This window comes from Lathamus discolor, chromosome 3 (assembly GCF_037157495.1).
Source record: "Lathamus discolor isolate bLatDis1 chromosome 3, bLatDis1.hap1, whole genome shotgun sequence".
In the NCBI taxonomy this organism is placed as follows: Eukaryota; Metazoa; Chordata; class Aves; order Psittaciformes; family Psittacidae; genus Lathamus; species Lathamus discolor.
In genome coordinates, this window is record NC_088886.1 from 127,511,806 (window position 1) to 127,535,549 (window position 23,744).

General features: G+C 46.5%; 1 protein-coding gene across 3 annotated transcripts in view; it reads left to right on the forward strand.

Moving 5' to 3' along the window:
- Positions 1–23,744, forward strand: part of IGFBP2 (insulin like growth factor binding protein 2) — a 63,805-nt gene that overhangs the window by 25,631 nt on the left and 14,430 nt on the right. The window contains exon 1 of one of the 3 annotated variants that reach the window (XM_065671550.1): positions 6,938–7,036. The exons of the other annotated variants lie outside the window; for them this stretch is intronic. The gene's annotated coding sequence lies outside the window, so the exon portion shown is untranslated. Of the gene's footprint in view, positions 1–6,937; positions 7,037–23,744 lie in introns of those variants that run through there. 3 annotated transcript variants of the gene reach the window in all.

The following is a 23,744-nucleotide window of genomic DNA, read 5'->3' on the forward strand; positions in this document are numbered from 1 at the left end:
TAAAGAAGGGTCATTTGGCTGTTGCTGAGAGGATCCTGTCAGCCGCAGGGGTTTGGGGTGGCTGTTGATTTTGCAGGGTGTGGGCACCCTCCTGTGCATCTGTTGGCCCTGGCAAGAGGCAGGATACAGAGCAGAAATGGGCCTTTGGTCTGAGTCAGTTCCTGTGCTTTTAGGGTTGTATGGTAACACAGTGGGACCAGTATCTCTTGTGGGCAATGTGGCCAGAAGAGATTCTTGCAGGGTTAGATTTTGCACATGGAAAAAGCTTAGCCCTGCCATGGCAGCCGAGAAATGCAGGGAAGGGGGCACTTACTCGTGTTAGGTGGTTCCAGGTGTGCATCCTATAGCTTGAGTTATGGGGCTTCCTAGCTCCTGGACATGGCCCTCAATAACTTAAGTAAATCTTACTGGTTTTATCCTGCTTTTCCAACCTTCTTGTCTTCATTTCACCAATTCATCTTTGCTGCTGGGATGTGATCCCACGCTTTCAGAAGTCTCTGGTTTAGAGAAGATGTTTGTTAGCAGATCTTCCTCCTCCCCATGAATAACTCTTATATTGTTTTCATTAATTAAAATTTGTCTCTAGCAAAAGGGAATGAGCATCTTTGCCATTATGAGCAAGTTTCTCGACCAGCCAGGGAAATCTGTCTCTAGCGTTGCCTGTTTGGTTGATTTTTCCCATCTATTCTCTGCTGATGTAGGCTGTAAAATGGAACTCATCTTCTGGCAGGGTTATAAGCAATAAAACACAAAAAGGCAAAACCAAGCACCAACAGAAACTAAACAAAACCCAACAAACAACAAAAATCCAGCCAACGCCCCCCACACCCCCCCGCAAAGTCAATAAACCACTTAACTGTCTGGGGGTTCTTTCATTAAGTGGAGCTGAGGGACTGCAGCAAACTACCTCTTTTGCAGGAATCCTGTTTGGCTTCAAAGGAATTGTTCATGCAGTTATGCAATCCATGTTGAATTTTCAATTTGTCACAGTTTTCCCCTGCCCCCTCCCTTTTGTCCACCAGCCCAGCTAGGCTTCTGCTGAGTCTCTTCATTGACTGGCACGCTTTAGAAAGAGTCCTAACGTATAGGTACAGTCCTTATCTGGCAGCTCTGTGCTCTGAGATCTCTGCTTGGAGCAAGTGACAGCAGTGCAGAATGTGGGTCTAGAGCCTCTCCCAGTTTAAGGTTACTCCTGCTGGGAGGGAAAGCCATCATTTTTCATCACAAATTCTTTTCTGAGAGGCTGCGGTTGCCTGGTGTCTCGGCTTCCCTGCCTGCAACCGTGTAGGAAAGCCGCTAGCATTTCCAAGTGGTTCACATTCCTTGCAGGAAGAAATCTCAGAAGCAGAAGACTGTGATACTCTGCAGCCATAACCTAAATGTGGTCCCAGTGCAAAGGTAATGGGAAAAACTCAGGAGCCTTCACTTCATTGATTTGGCTCAGATGGATGGTGCCTAGGCTCTGTCTTTTATTTTGTTCAGACAACTTCAGAAGCAGGATGGAGGTGTTCACTGCTTATCCTGGTGTAGGAGAGCACTGAGCTGCTGCTGGCACCGGCTAAATCTCAAATAGAAGCCTACGTGTGCTATGCATCTGTGGTGGGTTGACCCTGGCCACATGGCAGGCGCCCACCAAAGCTGCTCTGTACTCCCCCTCAACTAAACAGTGGGAGAAAAGTATAACAATGGTTTGTGGGTAGAGATAAGGACAGGGAGAGCTCATTCACCAGTTACCATCAGGTAAAATCTGACTTGGGGAAATTAGCTTACTACCAATCAAATCAGAGCAGGATAATGAGAAAATAAAAACCCGAATATTAAAATCACCTTCCACTCATCCTTCCCTTCTTCCTGGGATTAACTTTACTTCTGATTTTATTTACCTCTTCCAGCAGTCCAGGGGGATCAGAATGGGGGTTTATCAGGTCCATCTTGGAGCTGGCTGGCATTTGCGGTATTGGACGTTGGAAGCTTCAAGCAGCCTCTCAGAGAAGCCACCTCTGTTACCCGTCACTATGAAAACTTTGCCATGCAAACCCAGTATAGCATCAGTTTAAAGTCATAGTTTGGCACAAATTATTACTTCATTAGTTCTATGTAAAAATAATCCTCCACTTGCAGGGAACCTTTGTGGGGTTTGAATCTCTGTAGGCACAAGCATTAGCATCTTGCAGGGGAGAGGTTTCTCCTGTTGGTGGAAGCAGGGTCGTTCAGCACAAGCCTGCTCTTCCTCCACTCCAGTTGTGAAACAAAATGGCTTAGCCTAAATCACCCCAGACACTTGAGTTTGTTATGAACCAATTAAGGTGGAAGTGGAAGTGAAGGGGTTGGATGTGCTGAGACTCCTGGGAGCACTGCACGTGGGGAGACTGCCGTGGCTCGGCTGATGGCCCAGGAGGCTGCTCTGAGGGGAGTGAGTGCTCTGTGCCGCCCCAAATGCACTTGCACCCATGCTGCTGTCAGGGGGATCTTGTGCATGCTGATGGGATGGCAGGGAAGGTTCCTCCTGTGCCTTTGCTATCACCACAGAGCCCAGTGTTTGCAGAATACCTGCAGCAGGAATATGGGGACAGGGTTGTCCTGAGAAGATGGTGAGTGTGGCTCCTGATCACCATCACTCCCTTGTGTTTCCCCCGTATCCCCAGGGGACGGGGGTTCTGAGCTGTGGGGTAACCCCGTGTTGAAGAAGCCATGCAGTGGGTGATGCCTGGGCAGCACCAACACACTTGATTCACAGTGGTAATCCAAATGTCTGTGGGATGTGGGCTGGAGCTGAACTGCTGTGAGATGGGGTAATGTGGGTTTGTTTTGTTTTTCATTTTGCTCCTTCAATACTTTATAAGGACTAGTGGAGAGGACTACAGATAACAAAGTTAGCTGTTGGTATTCACAAAAGCATTTTCTTTTGACTCCCTAAAAGCTCCAGCAGAGAAAATAATACAAATTCACTTGCTTTTCTCATGTCCAGGGTGTTCATGCTTTGGCAATGCACCAAGATGGTGGAATGGGAATATCTAAGGGAGGGTGTCCATCTCCTGGGACTGTGGTCAGAAGTCAGAAGAACTGCTTACAGAAATATAAACCAGAGCAGAACAAAGCCAATCAGTCCTTCCCTGAGGACCACTTTTGCTGCTCTTCCTTGATGCAGCACAAGCCTTGAACCTGACACCTCCATCTCTCCCAAGCTGATTTCTGTTACTAATTTATCTTGCTGCAACAAGTGTTAAAAGCCCAGCTGCTAAGCAGCAGGTCTGGGCTGCGTTTCAACCCCCTGCCCCCCCCCCTTCCCAGGGGCTGTCAACATGCCTGTGCTAGCATCCTTTGTGCTGTGTCCTCCATCCTGACACAGCTTTTTTCTTTTTTCTCCTCTCCCTCTCCCATTTCTGAAGGGTTCAGGCTGCGGCTGTGACGTGTGGTGGGGTTTTTAGGGCCATGTCAGCTTTGACAATGTTCCTGGAAAACCATCCCAACCTGAGGAGAGCAGGAGAGTTGTGAGAATATTTGAATTGCCGACTAGTTCAATGGCCTCTCCGGTGATACGGCACAGGGGCAAATACTGCTTATTGCAGACACTGGATCTGCGAAGTCTCACCCCTTCAGAAGGTGCCCTGAATTTCTCATATGCAGTGTGGCCAGCCCAGCTGGCAGGGTCCGGCAGGCTCGCTCTCTATTTTAGTTGGGTCATAAAGTTGCTTTAAGTGAATTCACACTTAATTCTTCCTGCTTGATTTGAATCATAGAACAGTTAGGGCTGGAAAGGACCTTAAGATCATCTAGTTCCAAACCCCCTGCCATGGGCAGGAACACCTAACACTAGACAAGGTTGCCCAAGGCTCTGTCCACCCTGGCCTTGAACACCACCAGGGATGGAGCGTTCACAACTTCCTTGGGCAACCCATTCCAGTGCCTCACCACCCTCACAGTAAAGAACTTCTTCCTTATATCTAACCTAATCTAATCTCCCCAGTTTAAGTTTTAACCCGTTATCCCTTGTCGTATCACTACAGTACCTGATGAAGAGTCCCTCCTCAGCGTCCCTATAGGTCCCCTTGATCCAGCCCTGTCCCTGGGTTTTGTCTGCATGGGATGTGCTGTAGTCACAGAGACATGGGTAAACGTCCAGGGCTGGATCGTGTTTGCAGTTAGACATCCCATTCCTCTGTGTGGGGCTGCCTGTCTCTGCCCTTTCCCTGGGGTGCTGCCCCACTGGCACTGTGCATGGAGGGACCACATCTTGCCGCAGCAGCTGGGGGCAGGCAGTGAGCAAGCCTTGCCTGCAGGCTTTGCAAGGTGAGCAACTGGCTTTCTGCTTCCCTGTGGGCTGCTCCATAACATGTCTGTCCCTGTTTATTCATGCCACCGCCTGAGCCCCAGGGATGGGGAGGGTGGGCGGGATTCCCTGTGCTGCTCCAGGACCTGACGCCGAAGTTCTCAGCGTCTCCGCTTAGTGCAGGCGAGTGCATGCATGTGTTTTGCGAGGCTGGGTTCACTCTGCCCATTCTTTGTCTCTCCCCACCCCTTAAAATTCCCAAATCTTACATTTTTGATCCCTGTCAAGCAGATGCATGCTGTGTGCAACAGGAGCATCCGATTACAGTCACAGCACAGATCTTTTCCCCCTTAACATCTCGGTGCTGTGCCATGCTGTATTAACTCTGCTGGGAAGGCATCTGGGTGATAAAGTGCAAACATGGTCCTTGTTTAGCTCTTCTACTCAATAAAGACTCCTCTTTCTTGTTTCAAAGCAATGTACTGGCTGTCCCATTTTAAGCCTGGCTTTCTTCCAAATAAGCCTTGTGTGTGGGCACGTGTAGATTATCTTTGTCTCTATGGCTACACTGAAAACTTTTGAACCAGAAAATTCACTGGAGGGATTGAGCTCTAAGATACTGGTTTCCTATAGCTTTTATGAAAATAGTTGCTGGGTGGTGGGGCTGTACCTTGTTTACCTCTCCTGGTGGGTCGTAGCAGAAATTCAGCCAGTATTAGACATCAGAGAACATACAACCAACTCTCAATCAGCTTCAGGAAAGAGCTACATTAAAAAAAACCCTCAAACTTAAAAATCAAGCTTTGTTAGTTCTATCACTCAAGTGTATTAATATTAATTAGGTCATTTTACTAATTATCTGTTCATCTGTATGTAAGGGGCAATTGATAGCTTGCTGATGGGTCCCAGCTGGAAACTGTAGAGCATGAGAAACAGACCTTCAGAATCACGTGTGGGCAAGAGGGGGTTGATTATCACCTCCAAGAGCTCTTATTTGCTAGGGTTTTAAATAATTTTGGCAGTTCCTAAGGTTTCATGTGGGATGAAGAAGTGCTCTTGCTGATGAGGTTAAACGTGCTTTTTAAGAGAGAATTAGTGCATGTAAGCTGTTCATTGATGTGTGCTTGCTAAGAGCTGCTGTCAACATTTTGAGAAGATAACAAGTAACAGCAGTTACAAATATCATCATCATCATTACTATGTTTTGGCTTTTTTCAGGCACCTCCCCAGTTGGGGATTTAAAGATGTTTCTAATTAGTCAGTGTTTCTGGCTGTGGTAGATGACTTGCTGACACTCCCATTGCGTGGATGTCTGTCTTCTTGGTCTCTCTGGAGCTTATCCTGGGGCATCATCTCTGCTCCTATCATGAAGGTCACACATTCTGCAGTGAGTGTGAGGAGCTAAAGAAGGAGACTGCAAGAAAAACCTTGTGGACCACCTTGTGTTAATCACATTTCTTGTGGGTGTTTGGCCTCATACAGGGGAGATGTTCATTGCAGACTCATTGGCTTGTCTTGCACCATTACTTGAGTGTGCCAAGTCCTTTACATGCCTTGTCCAGCTGCAGTGGCATGCAGCTACTGCCTGGCACCAGGAATTTTTCCAGCCTCACCTTGTCTCAGTGTACTTCCATGCTAGGCTGCACTTTGGGGAGGGTAATGCTTGGGAAGGAAAGATTTGGTAGCAAGTAAACGTATAGTTTCTTGTCAGCCTTTCTAGACTATGGGGAGTCAGGTCCTATGGGTGATTTTTTTCAGCATGTTTCTAAACATAAGTAGTGAATCTCCCTGTGTTTCAATCATTTGATTGTGTTCCCAATGTAACAACCTTTGAAGCCATTTGTTTGTTATTCGTTTTGTGAAAATTGGCAGAGATGAGACGGTTGTAAGACTATGAATTTGATGTCAGAGAACCACATGGAAAGCTGGCCTCCTCGGTCCTGTTCCCTGGAGGACCCACTAGTTCATTGTCATTTTGGGCAGAAGAGATGCTGAAAATGGCTTAATTTCCCCCTAACCCAAGAATAATGGTAGGAATTAAATCTGTCCATTTTAAGGTATTTGTTCCTTTCTGGTTTGTCAAACCTTTTCTTTCCTGAGACCTGCTGCTGCATCCACCCATGCTGATGGCAAGTTAATGTCTGTCAGACCTTCCTCGTTCCTTCCTCAGCATCCTGAGCCCAGTTCCATTTCGCCAAGTGTTTCTTGATAATGCAGCACAGAACAACCCTCAGGTTCAAACTAAGCTGGTACAGAAATTGCTGTAGTCCCTAGAGGTTCATCCAGGTGGGAATCATGATTATGGAATGGGTTTGAACTAGTGTGTATTTGGCATCAGAGTAGAAGGAAGGACAGGGTCACAAATTACTGTGTCTCTCAGAAGAGACACAGTGAAGGTTTGGTCCAAGATGTGGAAATATGGAGGGGAAACGAGAAAAGGGAAGAGTGTCCTCCGCTGTAAGTGACTGAACAGCTGTCTCAGGAAGAAATTCATTTGCCTCAGGAAGAAATTACTCTAGATGGGAACTGGTTAGGGCAGGTCTACTTCAGTAAAAGGTTGCATCATGCAGCCTTTTTTTCCTCCCCTTAAGCCATCTGGGGTTTTCCTGGCTGATGCTGTTCATGCTGCTTTCTCTGGGTGCTTGAGATACCTCTAATAGGTGCTTGTGAACAGCTGTGGTGGAACAGCATAGAGCTGGCCTAGCTCATTATGGAAAAATGGGTTCAGAGCAACTAAGATGATTTGGGACCACTAATCAGTGGAAGGTAAGGGTTGGGTTTTTTTCTTTTCATTGCAGTAGCGTACTGAAGGCATAATGAGATCTGGTGAGATAGGAAAATGGCTGCTGTATTCATGGAAGCAATGAAATAAGATTCTCCACTGCCCTTGGCAAGGGTCCTTTGTCCTGCTGTGTTGCTTCAGTGAGGGGTTGTCATCTTCCAGTCATTAGTCATCCTCTTGTTATTTCATTTTGTAGAAGAGATTATAACCAGCTGAGGAGATAGGGCAACATGAGAGACCAGGCTGCTGTCTTATACCGCTCTATTGTTCCTTTGTCTCTGCTTTGTCCTACTTCCAAAACCATGGCCATCCAGATCATACAATGGAAAGTAGGCAAGAGCATTCTTTATGGTGGGAGGAGCAGTCAGTCTGGACTTGCACAAGTCAAGTTGCCTAACCCTGGAGTTACGCTATCCACTGTGTAAAAAGCAAGATCTAGGACTGTCTCCCAACTCTGCCGTGGAAGCCTGCGTGATCTTGAGCAGATGACCCTCAGTTGCTCTAGCTTGCCTGTCTGCTGTATGTAAGCATTGTGATGGTGCGGTGTTGATTTTGGAGAACTTACAAACCTTGATGCATCCAAGGAGAATGAAGGCTCTGGGCTGGAGGACTTTCTCCGTAATATGTCTGGTTACTGCAGCCTTTGAGTCAGCCAGGCCCCGGGAGGTCCGGCAGGAGCAGGTGGATTTGAAGGAGCTCAGCTTCAGGGCTTGAGCCTGAAGATCCATATTAGCTAATCCAGTCATGAAGCAATGAGATTAGGGGTCCTCATCTCTTCACTTAAAGCCTGGCTGTTCTGCTTCGATGAAGAAGTGTTTAGGAGACAAGATTATCTCTAAATAAGTTTGTTCAGCAAATTGTGAGATGGGCCTATGTTGTCCTGAAGAGACCTCAGGTCAACATGTTCATCTTAAGTGATAGTAATAGCATTCGATGAAGTGGCTCAGGTGTAGAATTAGATTTATCACATCTAGAAGTCAGAATCTGACCTTTTCTCCTGGGGTCTTTCAGTTCTTTTGGGACCAAACCTTGGTCCCTCAAGCTGTTCACTGACTGGGAGCAACTTTTTCCCCATGAGTAAATAGCTCATTACTGCCTGACTTTTCTCAAGGGCAAGTTGGAGACTTCTGTTACCTCTTACGTGCCTAGGCTCATGTGTGTTTTGGCACGTACATCTCTTTGATATGAAAAATGACTGGGCTGAGAAAACGCAAATAACTTCTGCAAAACTGCTGATTCTTATTTTATGGGAGGTACAAAGAAAATACATCCAAATTTTTCCTGAAAGTCCCAAGCTTGAGGATTTCCAGCTTCTGCCGCACTCAGTAATCACAGGGCCTGGTGCCAAGCAAGAATAGGAGCTTTCCAGCAGGTAACAAGGTGATATGGTTAGGTGGATTGTGTTTGGTGCAGTGGGGAAAGCGCTGCATTTCTCCTGCACCCTGCTGGGTGGTTTGGGGTGAGAGCCATGTCAGGGTGAGCATCCAGACGCAGCTGTCTCTCCTGGGTTTCTGCATGGGGTCAGTTTTGCTTATTCTGCATCGCCTGCGATAAAACACAAGTCAGATGCACAGCTCAGGTGTTGTCTCAGTTTGGGCAGCTGCAATGCATGAGTTTTTTTTGTGAAGAGCCAATCTTCAGAGTAAAGTAGGTGAGGTAATTGCCACAGTCCTTTTCCCCTCAGATTTTGCTAAACAGCTCCAACCTTTACAGGGCTGAAGAGAAAGCAAGCTGCCTTTTTTTCCCCTCCCCCTTTTCACTTTAACCTGTATGTACAGAGATAATAATGTGAAAAATAAGGTGGAATTATTTATATGGCACTAAAAGCACAGTCATTATCAGAGCAAGGGACTTGTGCCTAGGTATCTATCCAGTGTGGCTATATGGCTGTCCTTGCCATAGTTACAAGGACTTCCTTCTATCTGCTGGCTTAAAGCTAACAGTCATTCTGTCAAGGATGGGATTTTTATGACCTCTTTTTTATAGATTTTTACTGCTGGATGGAGTGATAAAATTACTTCCTCAAGGTCTCTTGAGGGGGAAGCAGGGTAAGACAGCTTGAATTCAATTTTCTTGAATCCCAGTTCATGAACTTGGCTCTGAGACTGTTTATGGGACCTTCCTGGTGTCAGGATTTACTTCCCTGAGGTCGGCTATATTGCACCAGTGTAAACTGCCTTGAGCAGATTATGGCCAGGACCACATTAACTGCTTTTAAGGACTTCACTGTGAAACAGTGTACAGAAATTGGAGTAGGAGCAGGAACAAAGACAGTACTGAAAGCAAAGCTCTTTGGCCTCACAGTCAGTAACAGAATGGGCACTAGGACTTCCTTAGTCTACCAGAATCTATTTTTGTCCTAGTTTAATTCATCCTTTCTCATTTGCATTTCCCCTTTTTTTGTATAACATTGGTTTTGATGAAGAAACATGCCAGAGCCTGTGACTTCCATGACAAGTCCATTCACAGTTCCTTACACTGAGAAAACAGTCCTGACTCCATCTCAAGCAGGCCAGAGATGAGGACACAAGCAGCAAAAACTTAAATGATCTTCAGTGAAGGGTTTTAGTTGTGGTGGTTTTGTGTGGTGGTGTGTTTTGTTTTCTTTAACAGTATCCTCAGAAAGCAGGAGGGTCTGGGTGGCTGTGATCAGAAGTCAAGGGCCCCAGAGCTGGTGACCCCACAAGCACTAGCATGTAGGCTATGTAGACAAGTGGTGTTGCCCTAGCTGTAGTAGTCTAAGGACATTAGCAAGGCAAGCTTTGTGGGGAAGGGTAACTTTTCTTATTAGGCTGCTAGCCAGACTTTCAGGTACATATGTTGAAGTCTGGAACAGAGATGGCAATCTTCAAAGCTACATTCAGTTTGAGAGCACATACTCCAAGCTTAATGAGGAAGGTTCATCATGTAGATTGCTGGAGAGAAAGGTAATTCATACCTGTATATGTATATGAAAGGGCTGTTAGCAAAAAAAAAAAAAAAAAAAAAAGAAATGAAATGAAGGAAATTACTTTCTGTGGGAAAGAAAAAAATCCAAACCAAACATCTGTTGAACATGGGATTAGTTGGGGGGAGGCAGGACAGAACTACAGTGGACAATAAAGCCAATCTCCCTGTTGAGACCAGGATTTCTAGTATCTAGTAGAGTTATGATGCTTGTTTCCAAGCTTGCCTCTTTCAAGGACCACAGCTGAGAGGTCAGAGGCTGACCAAATAAAGAAATGTGCCCTTCCATAGCACCAGCAGCTGAATTGCGGGTTTGCATTGCAGAGGATGCTGTGAATGCTCAACATTTCTAAGTGCTCAAGGGGAGACTGGGGAAATTAATGGGGGTTGAAATCCCCTCAGTCTCCACCCACTGTTTGTCTGCTGTAGGAGAAGAGGCTATGTGGACCCGTGGTCTGAGATGGTATAGTTGTTCCTGTGATGGGCTGGTTGTTTTGAGAGACATCCTGGTGACAGGGCCACTTGAAGGTATTTGTAAAATAACTTAGAAGGCTGCAGTTCATCAATGTACCTTGGGAAATAGATATGGATAGATAGATAGATAGGTAGGTAGATAGATAGGGCTGCAGACTGTGAAATGAGGAGTGGCAGGAGCTGTGTGGATAGATCTGTCTGTAATGTTGTTAGAAAGATAATGTTACCAAAATAATATTGCTGTGGGAGCTTAGGAATGTATCTTAATATCTAGGAATACACACTGGCAACTACATTGTATTAATAAGGTAAAACATAGATATTCCTGGATGTGATAGCCCAGATTTTTTCACTAAATAGTAACAGCACCAGCAAATGGAGGTGCTATTTTAGGTTTTGTTTTGGTAACTAGTGTTGATGTTACAGGAGGGCCTTGTTGTACAGAGGAATCTTGGACTTAGTGCTCATAAAATGGATTCCTTTTAAATTAAATGGAAGCCTAAACAAAAGTACGTCTGCAACTAGGATACTTGTCTTTGAAAGGGCAAACTTTGAAAAATGAAGAAACCTGGTGGGTGAAGTCATCTGGGCTGAGAAATGTGAAAACTTGAATGCAGAGGATGCAGAGCCTCTATGTAATTCAGAGGTACAGAAATTATCTGGACCAGGGATCCCAAACAGAAGAGGAAAATGCGGCAGGAAAGGGCTCCTTCCTAAAGATCATGAATAGCCACCTTAAAAAGATAGTTGGGATTAAACAGAGAGTCTGCAAGTAATGGAAAAAGAGACTAATCGGCAAAAAAGCAATATCTTAGAGGTCAAGAGGGGTAGGGATAAAATGAGAATTGCCAAAAGTCAAGCTGCGTTAGGCCTGGCAAAGGAAATTAAAACAAATAGCAACAGGTTTCTCAGCTATATAAATAAAAAGAGACTTGAAGCTGCTGCGCAGTGAAGACCAACTGGAGGTTAAAGATGATCTAGGTATGGCTCCAGTATTAACCGAACTTTGCTTCAGTGTTCAGTACAGTTGGAGGGGGTGAAGACATGGAAACATTGAAAACTGAGGGGAAAAACCAAAAGTCAAAAAATGAAGTTGACTGAAACTGGTCAGAGAACAGAGGCCAGGAACACTGGCCCCAGTTCCTGAAGGGACCAGGACAAAACTAGCTGACCAAAAAGAAAAACCAAACAATCCAACAACACTCAAAGACTTTTAGGTCCTGGTGGCAAATAGGAGATGGGGACTCAGTATTTCAGATCGCCAAAGGTGGGGGAGTGATTCAGACACATACAGACCCATTAATCCAGCCTCAGCTGTGGATGACACTGGTAGATCTGGAGGACAGAGTAATAAAAGACTGAAGTCCTCATTAAAGTAATGAAGGTGAATGCCGAGCAGATAAAGCAAAGGTGGCTCGTGGTGCGTTGACTGCTGTAGCTCTTCGCTGGGCTGATGTTGTTGTCTGATGCACTGCACTTTTCTGAAAAATGAGTTGTCTGTGTGGTCTCCCATGGAGCAGTAGATACAGATGCGTGTGAGAAGATACTCCTTAAAATAGTGGCAAGGAGAGTCAGTTTGCCTGATCATTCCCTCCGTGGTGAGGGAGTGACAGAGGCTTGTGTGAGGATGGTGGGATTTGTGTGCAGAGCCCCCCCCCCCCCCCCCCCCGGAATAAGTGAAGTGTGCATGGCTACGGGTTGGCAGTGTTGGCTGTGGTGGAAACTGTAGGTGTGAAGGTGTTGAATACTTGTGATTGCACTGAGTTATGTTTATTGTCATGGAGAGAGAAAGCTTAGGAAAACTCTTTAGGATAAGTGACGTGGAGGAGCGACAGGGTCAGGAATGGGATAAAACTGAACAGCACAGAGTGCTGGGACCGGCAGTGAAAGACCGGGCTGGAAAGACTTAAATGGGACTTTTGCTGGCAAAATCTTGTCAGTGGACAGTTAAGACCTGTATGTTTTAATTGATCCCAGGATGAGGGTAGACTGTAACTTGTCCTGCTTTGCACCCACAGTCACCCTATATCCAGGGAGAAGCGTCCCATGGGAAGGGAAGCATTAACCCCTCTGAAAGCAGCTGGCAAGCCCTGGGCTGCAGTCATGAACTTGAACAAATGGCTGTGGGCAGGTGCAGGTGCAGGTGCAGGGACGAGCTCCAGGGCAGTGGGAGCATGTGCCATGGGGAGGGCTTGGCAGGGGAGGACTTGGCTGCTCCAGTGAAGTACAGGAGGGAAACAAAGACAGGGAGGGGAAAAAGTGCCGTAAGCTAGAGAAGGGTGCTGGCATGAGGACAGCATACCATAACTTGGTCCTAATAATATCCTGTCTAGAAAACACAGCATCTTCTGCTGGCTGGAGCACTGTCCTTCTAGGATATCTTCTCCAGGTGGAACCTGGAGGGCAGGGCAGTTGCTTTTCTGCTGCTACGGAAGGTGGTGTGATGTTGCTGACGGCAAGTCCCATGCCCGGTGGCTCAGGAGGCCCTTGCACTAATGCTAGGGAGGTTTTTTGTTTTGTTTTGTTTTGTTTTTCACTTAAACAAGAATTTAAAAATCTTTTTAGTTCTGGTTATGGTTCCAGCAGGTTTTGTCAGTGCACAGGGAAATGTAGAGCTAACCTTCATAGAATCATAGAATGGTCTGGGTTGGAAGGGACCTTAAAGTTCATCTAGTTCTAACCCCCCTGCCAGAGGGATTGGAACACTAGGTTAGGTTGCTTCTGTCATCATCAGGCTCTGGCTTGTTCCACTGCATCTTACCCCAAAGCCCCCTTGCTAGGGGAAGAGAAAGGCCACATGTCATAGTCATGTTCCTTTGGCTTGGCAAAGGGAAGTTTTGTCATGGGAGAGTGGTTGTTAGAGATCAATATTTTTTCACCAAATTAAAAATAAAACTGTGCTGAGAATCTGGGGTCTGGTTCAAAGTGCAGTTAGATCTAGGCTAAAGCAGTGCTCTTGTTTCACAGTAAGTCACCGTACTGAGTTTTCAAAGGGAATGAAGAATGTAGAGATTTCTTGCTGTCTTTGTTCATACTGTTTTCTAGGCGTAGGACCCCAGTCTGCCTGTCTGTTGTTTTGGTTTGGCTTTTGGTTTTGTTTGTTTGTTGGTTTGGGTTTTTTTCTTTTTAATAGTTTTTATTGTCAGTTGTAGCAAACCAAGCAGCATGACATACTCTGACCTAAAGCAAGTTTCCAGCTATTTATTTATTTACTGAGATTTTATTGCTCAGCATTTCAGGGTAACAGAAGTGTCCTATTTGTTTGTTTTCTTTAGGCTCTAGATTTTGCCCTGCAGCCAAGCCAAATTACACCAGGTTGGGGGAGGGAGGTGGGAGGGGGAGAGGAGGAGGAGGGGAGGGGGCGGAAATGAGGAAATCTGTACTTTGTGACCTTAAAATTTCAATAAAAGGGGATTTAGGGAATGGAGAAATGGCAAGTGTTCAGAAAGTTAATATTTGCAATGGGGAAATGGGGGAAGACTTTAAAACAAAGCCCTTGTTTTAGAGCTATGTAACTAAAACAACTACTAGATAATGTGGTAAACTTAGGAAGCTATTGATAGAGAACTGGTTGCTCCAGAGGAGGTACCAGGTACATTGAGGCCAACAGCCCCAGCAGAAACAGGGAAAAGGATAGCTGGCATCTCTGATACTTTAACTGCAAATGAAACAAAAGCTGGCAGGAGAGAAATTGAGACGCATCACATGCCTTTAAGTTCTCCAGAAGGCTCTTCCCCAGTTTACAGTGATCCTTTGTAGATTGCTGTAGAGTGATTTATTCCTGTGACTCAGTGAGAGCTGGATTTTAGGCCTTTGCTTCTCCCCACCTCCGAGCTCCCCCAGCACAGCCGTGTTGCCTTTGGGGCAAAGCAGCAAGATGCACTTCAGACTATTTACGGCTCATTCTACAGTTTCATTCTGGGAACATCCCAGGGAGGCTGATGGCTGTTTCAGGGCCAAATATTCATCAGCCTTCTGCCATTTTCCAGTTAATTCGTCTGGATGACTTCTCTGACTTCTCACATTTTCCACCACCTGATGCTCTATTAAGAGATTGTTCCTTTGTCCATCTCCGGAGCTGTTCTTTTGTATCAACGCTGCCTTGTTTCCTGTCTGATTTAAGGATTTATGCTAACCTCATCAGTCGTGGCAACTGACAAGGCTGCTTTTGTAAGAAATCATCTTCTGGAGACTTACGTCCCATGCTTGCCATCTCTGCAGTATCAGATCTGATCTGAGAACTGCCTTGTTCTTTGGAAATACCAGGTTGAGGACTGTGCCCATGCAATGTCAGGCCTTCTAGGTGCATCCATCTCTGGTGCTCCCAGGTTCATTTTTCACAGCTTTAAGGCCAGAAAGATGGTGTTCCATCCTCAAGCCTGACTCGTGATCAAGTTCAGACCACAGATTTTTGCTGTGTGAATTGCTGTTTTGACTAGAGTGTTACAAAACCCATTCAGTTTTGACTTTAAAATTCCTCGTAACAGGAGATGCTATCAACCCTTTTGTAAACTGTTCCAATAGCTAATTATTTGGATTGTCCGTGTTTGCCTCATCCAGTAAGTAGTCTTCATCTCAGTAACAGTTGGGTACTTAAAATTCTTTTTGGTCTTCATATACTGAACTGTAGATGGTCAGATTTTTCCCAGTTGCACCTTTTCTGTTCTAGTATCTGACCAATTTATCCTGTCTTCTTCTGTGGCTCTCCATTACAGCTGTATTTTAGGAATGGGTAAGAAGCTTCTGGGGAATTTTCTCTAAAGGTTTTATTCACTTCTGCTTTTCATTATTGATTAGCAGTTTCCATTCTCTCCTTACACTTCCTTAATAATACATATTTCTGCTGCCCCATCAATTTGCATAGTATTCTGCAGACGTCAAAAGAGACAGAGGCCTGCCCCACCAATTCCTAGTCTTTCCATGCATCTCACATGCTGCTCTGGGGGCACTGGGAGCAAAGATAATATAGCTTTGATGGGAGCCTAAATACTGGAGGTGCTGGGTGCATTTTACTCCTCTGGAGCTCCCTGGGAGTAGGAAACCTTCCTACTTCTCTTTCAGAGAGAGGGGAGGAGGTACGCCCTGGTGATACTTCATGCAGAGTGTGGAAGTACTCTCATAATTTGCTTGGGGTGTATAGAAGAGGTGGCTCATACAGTGTGATACACAGTCTGGTCTTTGTGTGGAAACAGCAGTTGCTCTTAAAACCCAACTGATCATTGGTTCTCTGTGTGTTGGGCTGTTGCATGATGAGACCTCTAACAAACTTTGCAGGGCTTGCCCAGTCTGCTGTATGGGCTGGTCTTCCCCTGGGTGGATTCCCCAGCCTGCCCCCAGTGACGCTGGACCTGCTGTCTCAGCTTCTGTAACCATCCTGTCTTTGAATGCTCCCTCCCTGCAGAATTTGCATTACCATTCCTGTGAGGTGTTAAATGCCACCAGTAACTTCACAGCTGCCTACAAACCCTTCCCTCCAGGGCTACCTGTTTTCTGCTCCTCTGGGAACACTTTCTGTGTGATGTAGGAGGAAGTTGTAGTGAAATGAGTCTACAACTCAGCTGTTGCAGCTTGAGGGATGTCTCTGGTCTGGAAGAACTTGATCATGAACAGATCTGTGGCTGTGTAGGGACCAGCCCAGTGAAGCCAGTGGAAATGAGAGCAGCCCAAAGTTTTTCTTACCCTAGTACTTAATAGGAAGAGTCAAATGCAAACATGATGATTGCAAGCACATGTGGCTGTGGCTGTCCATCTTGAGGCCTGTTCAGTGAAAACTGGGTTTATCTGTTTGCCAAGAGCAACATGCTTTTCCCTTTAACCCTCAGTGAGCCTTCCAGCTTTAGCCTGGCTGACACCATCATGGTTTATTTAGCAAGGCAAAGTGCAGTAAGGCTGAGGGAGGAGAAGTGTGAGAGAGACCACAGCTGGGCGTTATGAAAGGCAAGGATGGGGCAAGGGAGAAAACAATTAGGAAAAAGCAAGTGTTTTGGTGCAGAGTTTTAGAGTGGGACTTATCAGGTAAATAGCCAGTTAATCAATGCCAGATTGTCTGTTGGATGTCCTCGTAATTACTTCAGCCTGTGCCAGACACTGATATCCTTGAAATCTGAAAAATCCCATGAGAAGGTGCTTTCATTGGGACTCAGCCAACATGCTTCACAGGCTTTTGAGGAAGAGCAGCATGTGACAAGAGTGAGTGCTGATGGGCTGAGGCCATCAGGGCAGCACTGGAGGGGTCTTTCCCTGTGCTGGGGCACCCTGTGCAGCTTGTCAGGAGCTTGCAGTGGATCCCTTGCTGTGGGGTGGTGTCCCAGCTCTCCAATTAGACAGGCAGCAGTAAGAACTGCTGCTGCTGCTGTTTTCCATGTGCTTTGGCTTTGTTCCTGTGCCCTCAGCTTGTGCCAAGGCCTTCTGTATTTGTGAAAAGGCTGGGCATTTTTCTTTCTCTTTAAAGAAGAGGTGTCCTGGCTCCCAGCTGCTCACAAGGGCTGTGGTTGATTTTGGAGGCATATGTGGCACACAGCAGGTGCACACTGCTTTCCAAACATCACCCCCTGATTAGGAGGTCTTCAAAACCTGTCTCAGCAGAGCATGAAGACCTGCACTTTGGTGTTCAGGTCTTTCTGCTGATTTGCTTCTGTGGGCTGAGATGGAGAGCTATGAAACTGCGAATAGGGGGAAGAACAAGAAGGTTGCCTTTTTTTTTCAGTTTTGGTCAGCATCCTATGCAGAGATCAAGCAGCACATCTTGGGGAGCAGGGCACAGGATTAAACCATTAAGGTCATTGCTGTAGGAAGCTGGAAATGTCCTTGTTAAAAATGGCTTCTAAAAGGCAGTATAGGAATTCATAGAGGGATGGCTAGCTGTGAAATATGAAGATCCATGTACAGCCTCTGGCTTGAAAAGTCCTTACACCACTGGTTTCCAGAAGCAGAGGGAAGGATCAGTCCTTATACTCCTCACAACATCTGCTGCAGACCACAGCTGTAGCTGCTTGCATATCACAGAGATCTCAGCCTGGTGCTGGAGGAGCATGCTGGTGCCTTGGCAGGGAGACATGAAGAAGGGTTGTGCTGAGGCCTCAAACAAGCTGTGTGCAGCTGGTTGGGTTTGCCCTGCGCCTCCCTTGGCCTCTGTGTGGATGAGCCTCTGCATCATGGTCAGCTCGTGTTTTGGGCTCGTGACTGGCACAAGAAACTGCCACAGCCCATTCCCTCTCTCACTGGTGAGCATCACTGCAGATGCCCTCCGCTGTCCACTTCCATGGCTCTCAGCTGAAGGTTGCATGTAAGCCATACTCAGTTCATGGGGCTTGTGGGCCTTGAGCAGAGGACATGCAGCCCAGGCTAGGTTCAGTTAGAAAGCCAAAAGGGGGAATTTTTTTATAGGAAAGATGTCTCTGCTTTGTGCATATGAGTCTTGCTGGAGGAAGGGAAGGGACAAGAAGAGGTTTAGAAATTATAATTTGCTTACCGCCTTCCTCCCAAGGAATCCAGAACTTCTCTTATTAAGGATGGGACTGTTTTTCTCTCCAGTGGAGCAAGAGTGCCTGAGTAACCCTCAAACCCCCAGCAACACCCACTTACAGTTCGGGATAGGAAGTGCAGAACTTAATTACAATTTGACCCTCTTTTACTTCACTATTCAGATGTTTCATCTCCTGGGCTTGAAGTCTTGTTGGACCAGGACAGGAAGGACCAGGGGAGCTCATTCGGCTGCTGCTTGTACGCCTTGCTTTTTGCTTGCTTCATGGGTGGCTTTTGTGTTTAGACATCTGAGAAAGGATACCAGGGAGCGGGGATAAAAGATGGTTGGACTCAGCACTGCAGCATGAAATTGAACTGGAACACAGTATTAAGAAAGTTGACAGCACTTTGAATATCTTACTCTCGTAGGAAGGGGGACAGGCAGGACATTGGCTGCTTCCATCTGAATTGTTGAAAGCCAGAGCTTACAAGGTGTGACACTGGCTGAACAGGACTCCCTTGTGGGTGGGGGGCAGGAGAACAAGTAGCTGATGGTCAGGGCAGCACATCTGGGAAGATATGCATTCTTCACCCCCACCAGTCCTGACAGGCATGAAAAGCAAGTGGTGTAACTGAGGAACTTGCTTCTGACTGTCTTAAACAGATTGTGGGGATTGCTGCATCACAGCCATGATAAGTGGTGGTGTGATGAGGCATCACTTCTCATCCAGCCACTTGAAGCTGTAGTAGTCCTGGGTTCAGCAGGTTGTCCTGCTTTTAGCAGGTATAAAGCTCCTGAGCTGGACGTGTGGGTTGTATTCTGTGTTAGCATCAATAAGCACAATGCATCTGTGTTGTGCTGTGCATTTGGTGCTCCCTGAAAGCTAGGCTGCCCAATGAGAGATCCCAGCCTCAGACTGCATTAAGAGAAATACTATTTAGGGCAGTATTTTAAAGCCAAGCTATGGAGACGCTGCTGGTACCTGCCCATGCCAGATCATGACTTGAAAACTGTGGAAAGATGCTGGGCACAGGTCCCTGGGAGGATACTGCAGCCCAGCATCTCCTTCCTGCAGGAGGGACCAGTCCTGTTGTTCTCCCAGCGGCTGGGAAGCACTTGGGGTGGCTTAGTGGGAAAACAGCCAACTTTGCAGCCAATACTCCTCTCTGTTCCCAGCTACTGCATGCCTGGCTTTCCCTTTAATAGGGAAATACAAGCATTTTCCAGTGTAGGATCTGGCTGAGGGGCTTTCAGGTAACATCTCCTATTCTGGGGGGCATGGAGGACCTCTGCCCTTCCTGGAAGGGATTTCAAACACCCCATGCATTGGATGCAGGCTTCCTGAGCTGGGTTCTTGTGTTGTTCAGGCCACCTGGAAGGATGTGTCAGGGGAGGCTTGCAGTGTGATTGTGAGCAGTAGCTGGCAGTAGCGCAGCCTGTGCTGGGTGGATGAAGGGGGATGTGGGGGCTGTGTTTTGATTCTGCTTTTCCTGTTTGTTGTAACTTGGCAGAGGCAAAGTTTCAGAGACTGCAGGGCAGCAAGATCCTTTTTCTTTTCTTTCTCTTCTCCCTGGCATGTACTGCAACACCTTCCGCCAGTAATCCTGATTTTCTTTTTTCAAGGGGGGACAGAGGGAGAGTGGGAGGGGAGGACTGGTATGTTGAGGCTTTGCAGCTATGGAACACATAAACCAGAATATGTAGGATGGGGTTCATTGTCTAGAGGAGAGACTTTCCTAAAAGCAGTTCCCAGCATGTGAGCAACTGTCACAGAGGGTTTTGTTCCTGCTTTGGGTGGGATTTCAGTGGAAAAAATTAAAAACGGAAGAAGGAGAAAAAAAAAAAAAAATCCCCAAATCCAAAATGCACAAAGCCCATCTCCCCAGGGCCTGTTCAGAAAATGGAGATAAAGCAGCAATAAATTCAAGTGCTCGATTAAGCCAGATGTACGTGCTTTAAAGCAGTAGCAGATGTGGCAACAGTGGCTCTAATGAAGTGGGGTTTTATGGACCGAGTTCGATGGAGGCGGGTGCATGTGCCCATTGCTTCCTGGCTGGGAAATGGCACAGCAGTGCTTTTGTTCTGGGGGATGATGAAAGCCCTTGGCGGGTATGTGGGTGCTCAGCGCTGATGTTTCCCACTGTCTCCTCGCCTCCTGCCCCTTGCCCCTGGGACGGCTGCAGTTACAGTGCTTTTCATTTGAGGTCGTCTGTCTGAGAGCAGCGAGGGTGGGTTAAATGTAGCCCTCCAGGGAAATTATCTAATGACAGCCTCCCACCTCAGTGCTCCCGGAGGGAGGTTGTGGTGGCCCCCTTGTTAACTTCCCCAGACCCTATGCCTGGGGAGTTACATGCCCTTAAATGACTGCCACATTTTGTTTTGCAAATTTGGGGGTTCAGAAATGCATCAGAAAGCTTCGAGATGCTCTCAGCTGTAGAAAGATGGATGAAGGCCAGGTAAAACCTGTTATTCACATGCTGTACAACACCTGCAATGTACAGCGTGAATGGTACTTAGGGCAGAGCAGCTGGTTGGGTTTTTGCTGGGGAGGCTCACCTGGGCCAGGCTTAGACCATGTGCAGAGCTGGTTTGGAGAAAGACTTAAACATCAGTATGCCATAAGCCAGCTGAAGCTGTCCAGTGTTTCGAGGTGAACTCCATGTGAACACTGATGCTTCTTGAAGCCAGAGAATTTCCTCATGGTTTTTTCTTTTGCAGAAGCTCAATGTTTTAACTGATTGTTACCACAGGCAGGGGTGGTTTGCTGTAACTTGGGGACCACCCCGCCACCACATACCAGCAGCTCCCCAATGAAAGGACTCTTTGCTATAAGACTGGTATCTTCTAAGCCTTCAGGTGGTAGCTGGGTCCTCCCCGCCCCAGGAAAGGAGTGCTCTGTAGACCAGGTGTGCAGCAAACACACCAGTGCCCTGGTGCTGCTGAGTGTGCTCGCTGTACATGTTTAATGCTTTCTTGAGCTGTTTGAGTGGAAAGCTGACTGTTGCACGTCTGAGCTTCCTTTCCAGTGGTTCAGCTGGCTTATCGCATCTGTCTCCATCACTCTGTTTTGTGGTGGTCTGTTTTTTAAGCTTTGCAATGCCTCCCCCCCTCCTTGGGAATGCAGCTGACTGATGTTCCCTTTTCTTTTCTTCCTTCCTCCACCACAGTTTTACGACTCTCTCTTCCTGCCTTTTGCTCAGTGGAGTCTGCATACTCCTGAGCTTGGGCGACTTCATGGGTGGCCCAGAATACAAAGTCATTTGCAAACAAAGTGCGATCCAGCCCCTGTTTCTATCAAGACAAGAGACCAAAGCAATGACAGCAGAGCGAAGCTGCAGGCTGCATTGCACTGCTTCCCTCCCACCTGTGTGGGAGGAAACTTCCCCTTGTGAAGGCCAAGTGACATTGATCTGACCATGCTGTAGGCTCTAGAGGTTGGAAATCACTAAAAGATCATAAAGGTAACTTGCATTACTTGCACATGCATGGCCATTGTATGCCACAGACAGTTACTACAGGTCAGCTCATCTGCAGTAAATTGCTGCCTTCTGGTGTCCTGTCCATGAGTCTGAGTCCTTTGTGGCATTACTGCACATGTAAGCGTGTCATTCAGCAGTGGGACAAATCTACAAGTCTTAATTTTGGCAAAACTCCTCTTTATTTCAGTAGCAATGTTGTATCAATAAAGACTTCATGCCTAGAGAGTGGCAGCTGCCTTATTTCAGTAAATGCACATTGTAAAATAAATCGTGAACATGCATAAAAACTACACATGTGAGACCAGGTTCAGTCCCTCCTCATGGGGTACTGTAACATGATCGTTCAAATCCAGATCTGTCTCTACCTGGGAGAAGGATAAAACAAGGGTTAAAGAAATCCACCACTGAGTGCAAAACAGGGTGAAATACTGCTCCAAGAACAGATGAACAAAGTGTTTTGACATAACCTGAAACAATTGCAGTGTTGTTTAGCTTCAACATCAAATGAGGAAAACCCCCATAATCTGTGAAGAGAAACTTGGGGCTTAAATGAAGGATATGGCAACTTGGTAAGAGCCCCCATGAGGGAAGGATAATGTCTGTGAGTGCTGGAGGCAGTTGGGAGATCTGGTGGGCAGAAGACTCACAACTAAATTACAGCAGGTACTCTCTCTTTCCAGCTACAGTTCAGTGTTCTGTTTTTATTGGAGGCACTTGGGCTTTATCCCTGGGGAATGCAGGTTCCTGGGGAAAAAGCAGATGCAGTTGTTAGCTCTAAGGGCTGGTGCTTGGCTAAGGGGCTGCATGGGGACAGTGGGTCCGGCAGATCTTGACGTGACATTGGTGGTAACTGCCGTTTAGCTCTGGCAGGGTTTCTGAGGAGAAGGCAGAAAGGAATTACAGTCATAATAATGAGTTTTCAGAAAGGCAGACTTTGCGGGAATGCACAGTGAGATTTGGGTGGGTGGCGAGGGTAGCCCTGGACTGAGCCACTGTCTGGAAAATCGACTGTGGAAAAGTGAGATGTTATTTAGAAACTAGTAATACAAATGGCTGAAGTTCATTCCACTTGCATGCAATAATCATAATAACTGGAGGGGCCAATGTGGCCGAGAAGGGAGTGGAGCAATACCAGAGATAGGCGAGGGACAGCCCTTGCAGGCAAGGTGTGGCACTGCTCTGACCTTTTGGGGGTTTTAAGTATTTTTTTCTTTACTTGTAATACTTTTTTTTTTTTTTTTTCTTCTTGATCTTGAAGCTTTCCCACCTTTGTGATGGGCAGAAGGTCAGGCTTCTGGCCACTCTGCACGCAGCCTTCCCAGAAGGTAGTATACAGTGTAAGTACTCTGCTGTAGTCTCCTATTGTCATGTCTGGTCCAGAGCTGCTTCTCCACCAGCCATTGATCTTGATGAGGGTTATGAACAGGTACCAAAAGGCACAGTTGGGCTTCCAGAGCCAGAGGACATCATTCTGGTGAGCTAAGCCATCCTTGAGGGGGCCATATCAAACAGAGGGCATTGTCAGAAACAACCCCTAGACTATGTCCCTTAGCTTCATGTGTCATAGAGACCACAAAATTTCCCTCAGCCACCTCTCCTTGGAGCAAGGTGTATTTGGCTAAAGCACCCTATTTAAGAGACACACCGCGTGGGTTTGAAGACCCTAATGAACAGATGTGTTCACTTTCTCTAGTAGAACATCTTTCCTTGGTGCTGGTTCAAATTGGTTTTTGACAGTCTGTCTCCAGCTAACTTGGTATTTGCTTGTCACTGCCTGCACATAGCAAGGTGGTAATCTTAACACAGGAGAAGAGTCCAAACAGGTTCTGTATATTATTATACTTTTTTTTTTCCAAAAATGTTCAAGGGAAGAGGAAATGTTTAGTGTGAATTCAGAGAAGAGTTTCTTGTTTGTGACTGTGTGGCCATCAGACCATCAGTCCTTCATCAGACCTTTCTGGTGGGCTGCAGAGCACCATACCTGGAAATCAGCCTTATCAAGATTCACAGCTCCTGTAACTCTGCCAGCCTCTAGCTCTCCTGCAGCAAAGAGTGGTGCAGCATCCCAATGCCAAACAGAGATCATCGAGATAATGATTAACATGCAGGCACCCTCATGGAGGCTGCAGTATAGAAAGCTCTTCTGTGCTTGCATCGTAGGGGCTGTAGGATGCAGAAGCCCCAGATGGGCTTGGACTCAGGGTCTGTGTTTCCTAAAACAAACTGGAGAACTAAAGGTAATTCAAATACAGCAGTAGAACCTGTAGGAAATGAACGAGGTGGTTTTGTGATCTGGTTTCATGCTGGAAATTGTAGGAACTGAGGATT